The following is a 10,650-nucleotide window of genomic DNA, read 5'->3' as shown; positions in this document are numbered from 1 at the left end:
TCATTTTACTTTTGTTTTTAAACAAATATTTAGACTATGGGCAAAGAACTATGCTACGTGTTGTGGGGGAAGTAAGGAAAACAGATGCTTATGTAATACACGCTGAAATACACGACAAAGAGGACCAGAGGGAAGACATTCCTGAGCATTCTCTTTCACCCACACAGCTTCTAGGTACCTAAGCTGAATAATAACGCTGCGTGTCTTTTGAATCCTTTATTTACTGTATTAGTTTATTCACCATGGGTTTACTTAGGTTGTCTGCCCTTAGTCCCATAATCACTGCTGGTACGTGAAGGGTGCAGTCTGCCCCTCTGCCAGGAGTAAACCACGGGCTGTGGTGTTGCTCAGTACCAGATGATTCAAGCAGCGCCACTTGCAAATGGACTGGTTTTGGGCATATGGGCCTTAATACTTTGCCAGAATTGAATTTGTTTTGAAATAAAGTTTCTGATTTTCAAATACAGCATTTTCAAACAAATACTGTGATGTACAGATTACCATACTTTAGTTCATGTTAGAATAATTCATGCTCTAAATCTGTTTGACAGTTACCCCTTAAGTATTTTGCATTAATAAATCATTTCTGTAGCATCTTAAAATGTTCATAAGTAATTACATAACATCCTACGTCTCCAGGGCCTGTCCCATTAGTGAGTAAAAAGAAAATAATAAATTGCAGTAATTAAGACATAATTATGTTGTCTTGAAAAGCTAAGGGTCATTTGGATCTGATTACTCGAGTCGTTAGCAGTGCCAAACAAAAGTCAGGGAACTACGGCTTAGGTCTGTAAGTAGACATCTGGGACTCACATTTTGGTCGTCAGAGGCAGCACCTTTTGAATAAACTTCAACACCGCCCTTTGGACAGGCTACAATAAATACAAGGCCAGTGTAAGGGAGATGAGAGGTTGGAGGTGTCTAAACATCAGCATTTCGATAGGGTGAAAAACTACTGTCGCGCAGCCTGCCTCAGGTCCATATATGGTGTTCAAATATAGGTTTGAGAAGAGCCTCTGTAATTTTGGCTAAGAACCCCCAGCCACACCTGGTGTAGAGGGCCCACTCCCCTGGAACGCAGGAGGGTGGGTTTAGGTATTCTAATACCTGTCCGTGGTGTACAGGACAGCTCACCTGAGCGTGCACGTAACGGCAGCGCCGCTCCAGCCTCGCCCTCCCACACTTGGAGAAGTATTGGCCCGATCTTTTTATTCCCTCACTACCAAAGCTCTCAACTGATTCGGGCGGGGCAGCGCGAGAGTCTCCTCCAAACCCCTCCAAACCCTTAAACGTCTTCCCACGGGTCCTGGCTCGCCGTGCGGTCTCCTCGCGGTGGTTTCTCTCTTTCCTACCCCTTCGGGGGTCTCAGGTGGGACCCGTGGGTGGGATGCTCGGCTCTGCTCTGGGGGCCCGACACTGGAGCGACGCCCCGCGGCAGAGGGACCGCGGCTCCGGGTGGCGCGCGGCGGCTGCGGAGGAGGGTGCGGAGGAGGGTGCGGAGGAGGCTGCGGAGGAGGGTACGGAGGAGGGGGAGCTGGCGGCTCCGACCCGGGCAGCCGGCCCCGTCCGCGGCGGGCGCTGCGCGGTCCTCCCTCGCTCGGCTCCTTTGCTCATATTTGGACTCGGCTGCCCGTGCCCAGGAATTTCCCGTCATGCCTCCCGCCGCCCCGTCCGTCGCCCGAGCCGGGAGGGAGGGAGGAGCGGCTCGGACAGCGGCGGCGCCCCGGCCCTCCATGAGCCCGCGGCGGAGCCCCCCGCGCCCCCTCTCGCTCGGCCTCGGCCTCGGCCTCTGCCTGGCCGCGGCGCGGGGAGCCGCGCACCCGGGTAAGTTTGGGCGCCCGCCCGCCCTGCCGGCTCGAGGGTGACCGCGACCCCGATGCCCCGCGCGCCGCTGCGCCCCCTCCAGCCTGCTGCGGGGACACCCCTTTCCGGGCCCAGGAGGGGCGCGCAGCGGTCGCTGGCTTCGCCCCCGCCGACGGAAGCGCCTGGCCGCCGGGCTGACACCTTATCCCGCCCCGGAGGAACCTGAGCCCCGGGAGGCATCGCGGGCCCCGAGGGAGGGGCCTGGCGGGGCGGGCGGGGGTCGGCGCGCGGCGCGGAGGGCGCGGGGCCCGCGGCGGGGCCACCCCGAGCCCCCGCCCGCGCAGGTCGGCCCCGCCGGGGGGCCGCTCGGATAACGGGCCCGGCCCTGGGCATCGCCCGCCAGGCCCGCGCCCTCCGCGCGTCCCGGAGGGCCGTGGGCGCGGGGACAGCGCCGGGGACGCGCGGGGCGCTCCCGGAGGCGCACCCGGAGGCGGCGCACCCGGAGCGCACGGCCCCCGGCCGCCGCCTCCCCCGCCCGGGTCGGGCTCCCGCGGCCCGGCGGCGTGTAATAGGCCCAGAGCGCGCAGAACCGCGAGTGTGCCAGGTACCGGTTTTGTGTTGTTTTTAAGCGGAAAAAAGCATCCAAGTCGGTTTTTAAGTTTTACCCTGGACTGTTTCAAGTCAAACTGTATGAAGGAAAGGTGCCCTTCCTGCCTTATTTGGTTTAGGACCGTAAGCCACCAGTGTGGGAATTTTGAAGTCTTAACAGGATGATTTGAAAGATAACTTTCTTTAAATCATGTGGAAAATATCGGTGGGGAATTTTTTTACCTAAGGTTATAAAAAGTATTTGCAAGTACAAATATAGAGTTTAAGGTAAATGTGAACTAGTGTGAACTTTTATATTTGCGACGAGTATCTAACGAGTCATCAGAGCTTCGCAGTTTTTAATTTAATCTGGAATGGAAGAACAGAAGTTATAATTCCTCAGAGTTGAGATTTCTTAGGAAATTTTAGTGAGCTTTTGTTTTTGCCACCAATAGACTAAATTGTCACAATAAGATGTGGCCAACTGCTAGGACTGACAAATTAGTGGGAAGCTGAGTGTGTTAAGCATAGATTGTCTTCATTACCCTCCAGTCTGTCTCTTCATAGTTCCCTTTGCAGCACTGGTGGCAAAATAGATTTTAAAAGATAGTTTTGTCTATAGAAAAATCTTCGGGATTCATGTAACTTATTAAAATTGTCAATTCAGGTTACTGGGAGATTTAAAAAAATATTTAGCTTAGGTAAATGTGCAGTGTATAAACATGTAGTAATGATATCAGTTTCATGTTTGCTTCTGATTAATATTGCTTTTTTAAAAGACCTGCTTTTTATGGATTCGTATTTTGGGAGTAACTTGACTGGCGCTTCTCTTGGGAAACACAACAGGTTCTAACTTAATATTTTATCAATGATCTAAAAAAAATACTGTGCTTCACGATAAAGAGTGGATTGTTCTGCCAGGGAATATATGTATGTTTTTTTATTTTTCCTCAGTGATGTGTTGACTTACCTAATACTTGTGGCAAAACAGCCCTTAAGACCAAAATCCACGGTACTGTGGCCCCTTGCCAGCAATTTTGAACACCAAGTTTATGTTTGGACCGTTTAAACGTTTATTCTTTTAATTTTGGTTCCAGCCGACATGTGAGTCTAATTTCTGGTGACTTCTATTAGGGCCCTATGTGAATATCTAGAATTTTTTTATATTAAAATAAGTAGCTCCGTGCCATTTAGAACTTTGTCACAGTGCGTGAGCTGCCTATCTGCCAAGGTTGCAAGTATACAACATCATTTAGGTTTTGAGTCAACACATGGTTTTTTGGCTTTTAAAGGTGCTTGTTTTAATATCTTAACTAAAATGTTAACCCATTAGGTCAGAAATATTTACTGTTTTGCTCACCTCAAGTACCAAGAATATCCAAAAAATATCCCGAGTAGTTTGCAAAGATTTTTCTAATGCATTTATCCTTTTTTAATTAAAAATAAATTTTCAACCATTAAAGAGCAACTTTAGGAAATAATGCTATTTTGGTTCTATCATAATCTGGTCACAGTCCCTTTTATTTTGTCTCAACCTGTGTTACTTATTAGAGTTAGGCATTTGGTTGATGAATTTGGTTCAGATGTTTAGCTTCCTTCTCTGCAAAATGATGAAGTTGAACACAGTCTCCATGGGTCTCTTCTAACTCCAGGATCTTATTGTTTTAGTTTATATCACCCTGCAGAGCCACCTACTACGTTGGTTCAAACTTCTGACTGTCAGCTCTGACTTGCTATATGTATTAAACTGGTCTCCTTGTAGTCAGATCTGATGGGTGTGGATCCAGGTTTGGGGGCCTGGATCTGCCTCAGGAACATCTTGCACATGCACACAGGTGTCCACACCTGGGCAGCGTTCTGTGATATTAAGTTTCTGTTACTTTCTTCCCCTCATCTAATAGCAGAAAGGGCTGGTAATGTCATAGGGTAAATGCCTAACTGCTCTTTGGGGATAGTTAAGCCCAGGCCCTGAGATGGTATTCAGTTTTGGAATTTGGTTCCGGGTTAGGGGCATCACTGGAGAGCACCCAAACCTTTCTGTGGTTGGGAGCCCTGGGACTGGTTATTTGGGGGCATTCCAGGTGAAATGCCCTGTAGTGGATTATCACCTTTTGATCATACCTCCGAGGAGACTGAATTGGACCTACCCGTCTGGTTTATTCAGAATTAATTTAGCTTTGGAGGATAATTTGGCTTTGGAAAGTCATGTTTATGGCTTTTAAGGAAATACAAATAAAGACAAAAAAAGTATAGAAAAGATAGACCAGTAATAAATCAATTGACTTTATGGAGGATTTTGGTTTTTGCCTCATTTAAGCTTCTGTTGCAAGTAACAGAAATGAACTTGAACTAGTTTTAGGAAAAAGAAAGAAAGGAATTTGACGGAAGGCAAATGCAGACAGACCTTATTAGGGACCAGGGACTGGAAAACCTGGAACTTTCCCTGACTCTAGTTTTTGCCTTTCTTTGCTTCATTGTTCTCTCTTTGCTGGCCATTTTTTTCTGCTTTCCTGTGTTCAGGATTGAATGTGGCAGCTCAGCAGCTGCCGAGTATCTACACGTCCCTTGGCTCCAAGCCCCGGAAGAGACTAGACCATTGAACCTTGATCCTAAATTCCTCAGAGAAAGAACCTGATAGACAAAGTTGGGGTCACATGGTTGATCTAGATGTTCCCCAGGTCTCTTCTAATTCTAGAGTTCCTTGTCGTACGGAGTGCAGACGTTTCCATGGTTTGATTTTGCATTTTTACATTTTGTATTATGGGGTCATTCATCCTTAAAATGTATAGTTTTCTTTTGCTGCAATGTGTGTGTGAAAGGGTGTGACACCTTCAGTGGGCTCCCAGGATGTGAGAGCAGTTCCTTGGTACTGCTGCAGGAAGGCTGAAGAGGAAGCCCTGAGTGTAGCACCACATTCAGGAATTATAATGGAGCCCTGGATCCAACTGACTTGTGAAAACCCTGTTTAATAACAACTAATCCGTCCTGCAGATAATCATCTGCGTATTTTCAGGAATTCACTGAATTGAGATGCTGAGCTCAAATATCTGTTACGGGTACATTCATTAAAACTACATAGATGATAATTAGAGGCATTCAAGAGAGTAATAGTTTAGGGACCAAGAGGTCATCAGTTATTTTCATATCTTCACACATGTCTAGCATTTTCCACCCTGCCCTCCCTTTAGACCATTTCTGCTTCCTGGAATACTTTTCTCTCATAACCTGTTGAAGTCCTTAAGGCCTCCGTTGCATAGTATTATGTGAAGCTTTCTTCATCTCTTAGAATTGGTCATTTCCTTATGCATCTAAGACATTTTTTACCTCAATGGGAGCACGATTTTACCATCTTGCACTGTAAAGACCATATGTAGTCATCTTCTTCACTAGACTCTAAGTTCCATTAGACCAATGAATCATTTAGGAGAGTTCAGATAGGCTGTTAGCATCCATTGTCCCAGATATAATGTTTCCAACTTTTCCAAATGCTCTTAGGGCATCCTGCTTCAAGCCACCTTCTTCTTTTGACACTGGAGCTCAGTCACGTGGCTCTTCTTTCTCAGTCCTTATCTGTTTTCTAGATTTCACAGGCTTTTCTGTGAATATTCTCATTTCCTGTGTGAGGATAGAATATATAGAATGGTAGGACATTTTCCTATAAACTGAGATGCCATGGGGGAGGAGAGTATAGCAAACTCACGTGGAAGGAAATCAGTTTTTGTTGAGCACCCAGTGTTTCCGAGATTAAGTAGAGAGGGCAGGTGTAGAAAAACAGTTGGAGTCTACATGAAGGAGAATAGTGGGAAGATCAAGTATAAAGATAGACAATTAGGCTTGGCCTAGAACTTGGAAGAGTTTTAATGCTAGGTTAGGAAATTTGGACTGGGTTGGCAAGCTATGAGATTGAAGGTTTTGGGGTCCTCAAAATGTCGTAATCAGAGTTGAATTATAGGATATATTGTCTAATAATTCAGAGGATGTATTAAATTGGGAAAGAAACCATTGGATCAATGAAGAAGGGTGATAAGGGTTTTTCTTAGAGAATGAAGACCTGCCCAGCGGGACTGGAGAAGTGTTGCTGAGGTAGACTGGACGGAAATAAACGATTAACTGGATGTGAGGCAAGAAAGGGATAGACAAAAGATGATGGTAAGATGTTAAGCCTGGGCCATTGAGAGAGAGTGTGAACTCAGAGCAGGTTTGTGGGTGGGACTAAAAAGTAAATTTTGTTTTATGTCTGTTACATTTGAGGTGCTGGTAGATCATTCATGTGGAGATGTGAGTAGAGGCAGAAATACAGAACTGTAACTTGGAGAGATTGGGGCTGGAGATAAAACATGTACAAGTAAGGCAGGTTACAAACAGAGGGGAGGAGAACACATCTGTTGACCGGAGTAAGAGGGAGGGCCCAGGGGAAGCGTCGTGAATGAGGTGTGGTTTGCTCTGGCTTTGAGAGATGCCCAGTGCATGGCGTTCCGTCCACGAGCTTCCCTAGTTTCCGGGACGTCTCGTTTACTCCCTCCATGAATAGTGTGTGGGAACGTTGAGCGGAGGATACTGCAGCCAGATGACCTTCCTTACTGCACCATTGCTTAACCTCCTTTGGAGGCTTCCTATCTTTCTTAAGATAAAGGACTAACTCCTTAAATGTCTTGGTCATCATCAAACCTTGCTTTGCTCTGAACTCTGGGCTTCCTGCAAGTTGTTCAGCTGGCCTTGAATACACACTGTGCTGTCTCCTCCTCCTTCCTCCCTTTACCTTCCCCAAGAATGTGAGGCAGATACGATTCCCCCCAGATGGAATACTCTTTGGCTTTTTTTTTGTCCTTTATAGGCACTTTTTATTGCTGTGGTCAGGTTCTTATCCATAAATAATTGTTGACAATTTCCTAATCTAGAATAAAAAAATTCATGATCAATCACATCCGTCCTTCTTTTTTTTTTTTTTTTTTGGTGAGGAAGATCAGCCCCGAGCTAACATCCGCTGCCAATCCTCCTCTTTTTGCTTGAGGAAGATTGTCCCTGAGCTAACATCCGTGCCCATCTTCCTCTACTTTTTGTATGTGGTACGCCACCACAGCATGGCTTGGTGAGCAGTGTGTAGATCCACACCTGGGATCCAAACCTGCGAACCCCAGGCTGCTGAAGCAGAGCGTGTGAGCTTAAGCACTATGCCACCGGGCTGCCCCCTGTCCCCCTTTCTTACAGAATACCTTGCTTCTCTGATCCCTTCAAGTGTCACCTGCAAGGTTCTTGAACACTTGAGTTGATCCCCCGGCCACGGTGCTCTGACCTCCGACACCTGGCCGTGGTCGCCTGGAGCAGCGTTGTTACCTGGCATTTGTATGCTTGGGTTTCCCAGCTGGGTGCTGATTTGGAAACAGTTTCTTGATACCTGACTTCCTGAAGGAAAGTGGAGGGAGTTTGGTTCATTGAGGGGCTTTGTTTGCACAGAGTATAGAGGTTTGTGAAACGTGGACATGACGACAGGTGAAATAGAGAAGGAATGGGAACGCTGGTGTCAGAAATGTGTTCTCAGGGCCTAGCTTCCTGATCAACGGTAGATCCTGATTCTAAGTTTCTAAAAATAGTACATTGTTCAGAACATTTGTCTAGAGTGACCTATTTATGTTCAGGACATAGTATTAAGAGTGGTTTCTAACTGAGTTAGGAAAAGTGACCCTCCCATATGCTAATAGTTGTGCTTTTAGTAACTGTTGACTGAGAAAATATGTAACAGCAAAAAGCCACTCTAAAAATTTGAAATGAGTTTTTTAAAATATAAAAGCATTCTCGTATGTTGGAAAGTACACAGATGTGGAAATTATGACTTGCAGTCTATAGACAACACTTGATTACTTGCCTTGTGGGTTCTCTCAGGGAGGTTCTGGTCTCAACTTGCACCGGCTCTTTGTCGTCTCCCTTTAAAATGTGGGGGAGGCTTTTGTTTGAAAATTTGAGTCATAGCTGAAATTTTGGAATGGCAGGAAAACTTCTCAACATCCTCTTACCACAGCAGTTGCCTGTTTGTGCCAGGCAATGCGCTTTATGCTAAGACTAGGCTGTTGAACAGTCTCAGGGATTAGTATACGGATACTTTAAAAAAATTATATTTTCAGGTATATGAGCATCATTCTTAGGGCTATAGTGCTGTTTTAAAGACTGAAATTTAGTAGATGGTTTGCATACAAGTACGTACTGACAGCAGTCTCTGTTATGGCTGTGACATAACTGTCTCCTATTATTACAAATTACACAATGAATCTTTGTGGTTTCTTGGGTCAGTTATTTTATTTAAAGACGAAAAAAAAAATCAATCAACCAACCCTTTAATACAGATGTTAAACTTAAGGCAATATTGAAATAAGCCTGTGATACATGAGTCTTTAAAAAAAAATCAGGATGGCCCTCGTGTTTTTACGTTTGTACTTTTTAATTTTGTCATTTGTACTTTGTAATTTTACGTTTGTACTTTGATTTCTTTTGTTAGAGAGTTTGGTTCTCAGAGAATCGGGGCCTGGTGGGGACTGGAGAGATCTCTAGTGACTGTTGTAGGTGGCACTTATTTTGCCTTAGGTTATCTTTGGTGTGTAACTGGGGAAAGGTAGGGCCGCATCTCCCAGGACACAGGCCAGGAGATGCGACAGGACCGAGGCTGAGGGGCTGCAAGCTCTCCTGGACCTCTGCTCTCACAGCAGTTGAGAGTGAGACAGAAAACGTGCGTGCACGGTAGTCCTTGCTCCTGGTTTCGGGGCGAGTGAATATGCCTTCCCGTCAAACTGCCTTGGGGCGCCTGGAGGAGGGTGGGTTGAAGGCAGAGGATGTTTCCCTGTGTGCAGAGCCAGTTGAAAACTGCAGATTCATTAGCATATTTGCATCCTTGTGTAGATGTTCGTGTAGCAGGGGAGTCAGTGTAGTGCGACGAGAAGAGCGTTGGGTAGCGAATTGGAGAATGGGTTTTCCTAGTCCTGTTCTTGCCTGGGGCATTGAAGCTCCCCGTGCCTCAGTGTTCACATCTGCAAAATGAGTGAGTTGGCCTGGATAATACCTGATGTTGCTTTTGCTTAAAGATTCTGTAATCTATTAGTAGTCTAAAAGTCTCCATTGTAGCTTTCATAGTTTTTAATGGAAATAACATGATTAATAAATTATACAAAATTATGTCTTCTCTTGTTACATTTGGTTCAAGTTGTCTGTTTTGTGGAACTAAACATAAATGTTATTCCAGTGACTAAGATCTTATGTGCGAACTTTGTAGCCTAGTGTGCTCAGTAAGTAATTTGATCCACAAGCAAAGTTATAGAATCCTGTTAAAGATTTAGTATGTATTTAGAAGATGGGTTACAGTGTATTAGAAGCATCATTTTACCTATCCCATCTGAAGTAATGGCATTAAGCACTAGATATTGTGTTGGTTGTTCTAAGTGTACAGCTAAGAATTGCTGATTTAGACTGGATGATCTATCTCAGAGGGTAAAGTCCTCTTTCATCAGAGTATGCTGCCAGTAGAATTTGCCTTTGACCCTATTAGAAGTATGTTTAACTCTTAAGCTAGTTAATTTGGTCTTATCATTAGAGACGAAAATCTTCGCCGTTGAGCTTTAAAGAAAAAATCCCCGATAATTTGATAGGTTAAAAAAGTATCTTTTCTTGACTTTAAAATATATTAGTAAGTTTTTGCCCTTTTTTAGGATACAATATTTCATACACACAAAAAGAATATATAACATCTATATAAGGCACTAGGAATAATTTTTAAAAATCTGGGAACCCCCACTCAGCTTCAGAAATGGAACGTGGAAGCTGCCTGTGTGACCTTCACCCGTCCCTCTTCACATCGTCCCCTGTGCAGAGGTACCCACAGTCATGCATTTTGTGATTATCACAGCACAAATGGTAACTGGTAAACTCTTGCTTTCTTTGTAGTCTTACCTGCATATTTTGTTGTTTAGTTTTGCATGTTTTAGAACTCTGTGGTATCATCTGCTGTGGATCTTCCGTGACTTGTCTTTTTTCCCCCACGACATTATGTTTGTGTTATACATAGTGGTGTATGTAACTCATTTTTTAAAGTTTAGCATTTGTTTTATTATCTATCTGTTTTTCTACTTTTGTATGTATGTGTGTGTGAGGAAGATCAGCCGTGAGCTAACATCCGATGCCAATCCTCCTCTTTTTGCTGAGGAAGACTGGCCCTGGGCTAACATCTGTGCCCATCTTCCTCTACTTTATATGGGACGCCACCACAGCATGGCTTGA

At 45.0% G+C, this 10,650-nt stretch overlaps 1 protein-coding gene across 1 annotated transcript in view; it reads left to right on the top strand.

Moving 5' to 3' along the window:
- Window positions 1–1,775: 1,775 nt before the first annotated feature.
- Window positions 1,776–10,650, top strand: part of MSRB3 (methionine sulfoxide reductase B3) — a 162,153-nt gene continuing 153,278 nt past the window's right edge. The window contains exon 1 of the mRNA XM_058557707.1: window positions 1,776–1,824. The gene's annotated coding sequence lies outside the window, so the exon portion shown is untranslated. The remainder of the gene's footprint in view (window positions 1,825–10,650) is intronic.

The sequence above is a fragment of the Diceros bicornis genome, chromosome 17 (assembly GCF_020826845.1).
Source record: "Diceros bicornis minor isolate mBicDic1 chromosome 17, mDicBic1.mat.cur, whole genome shotgun sequence".
In the NCBI taxonomy this organism is placed as follows: domain Eukaryota; kingdom Metazoa; phylum Chordata; class Mammalia; order Perissodactyla; family Rhinocerotidae; genus Diceros; species Diceros bicornis.
This window is presented reverse-complemented; position numbering and strand designations above follow the sequence as displayed.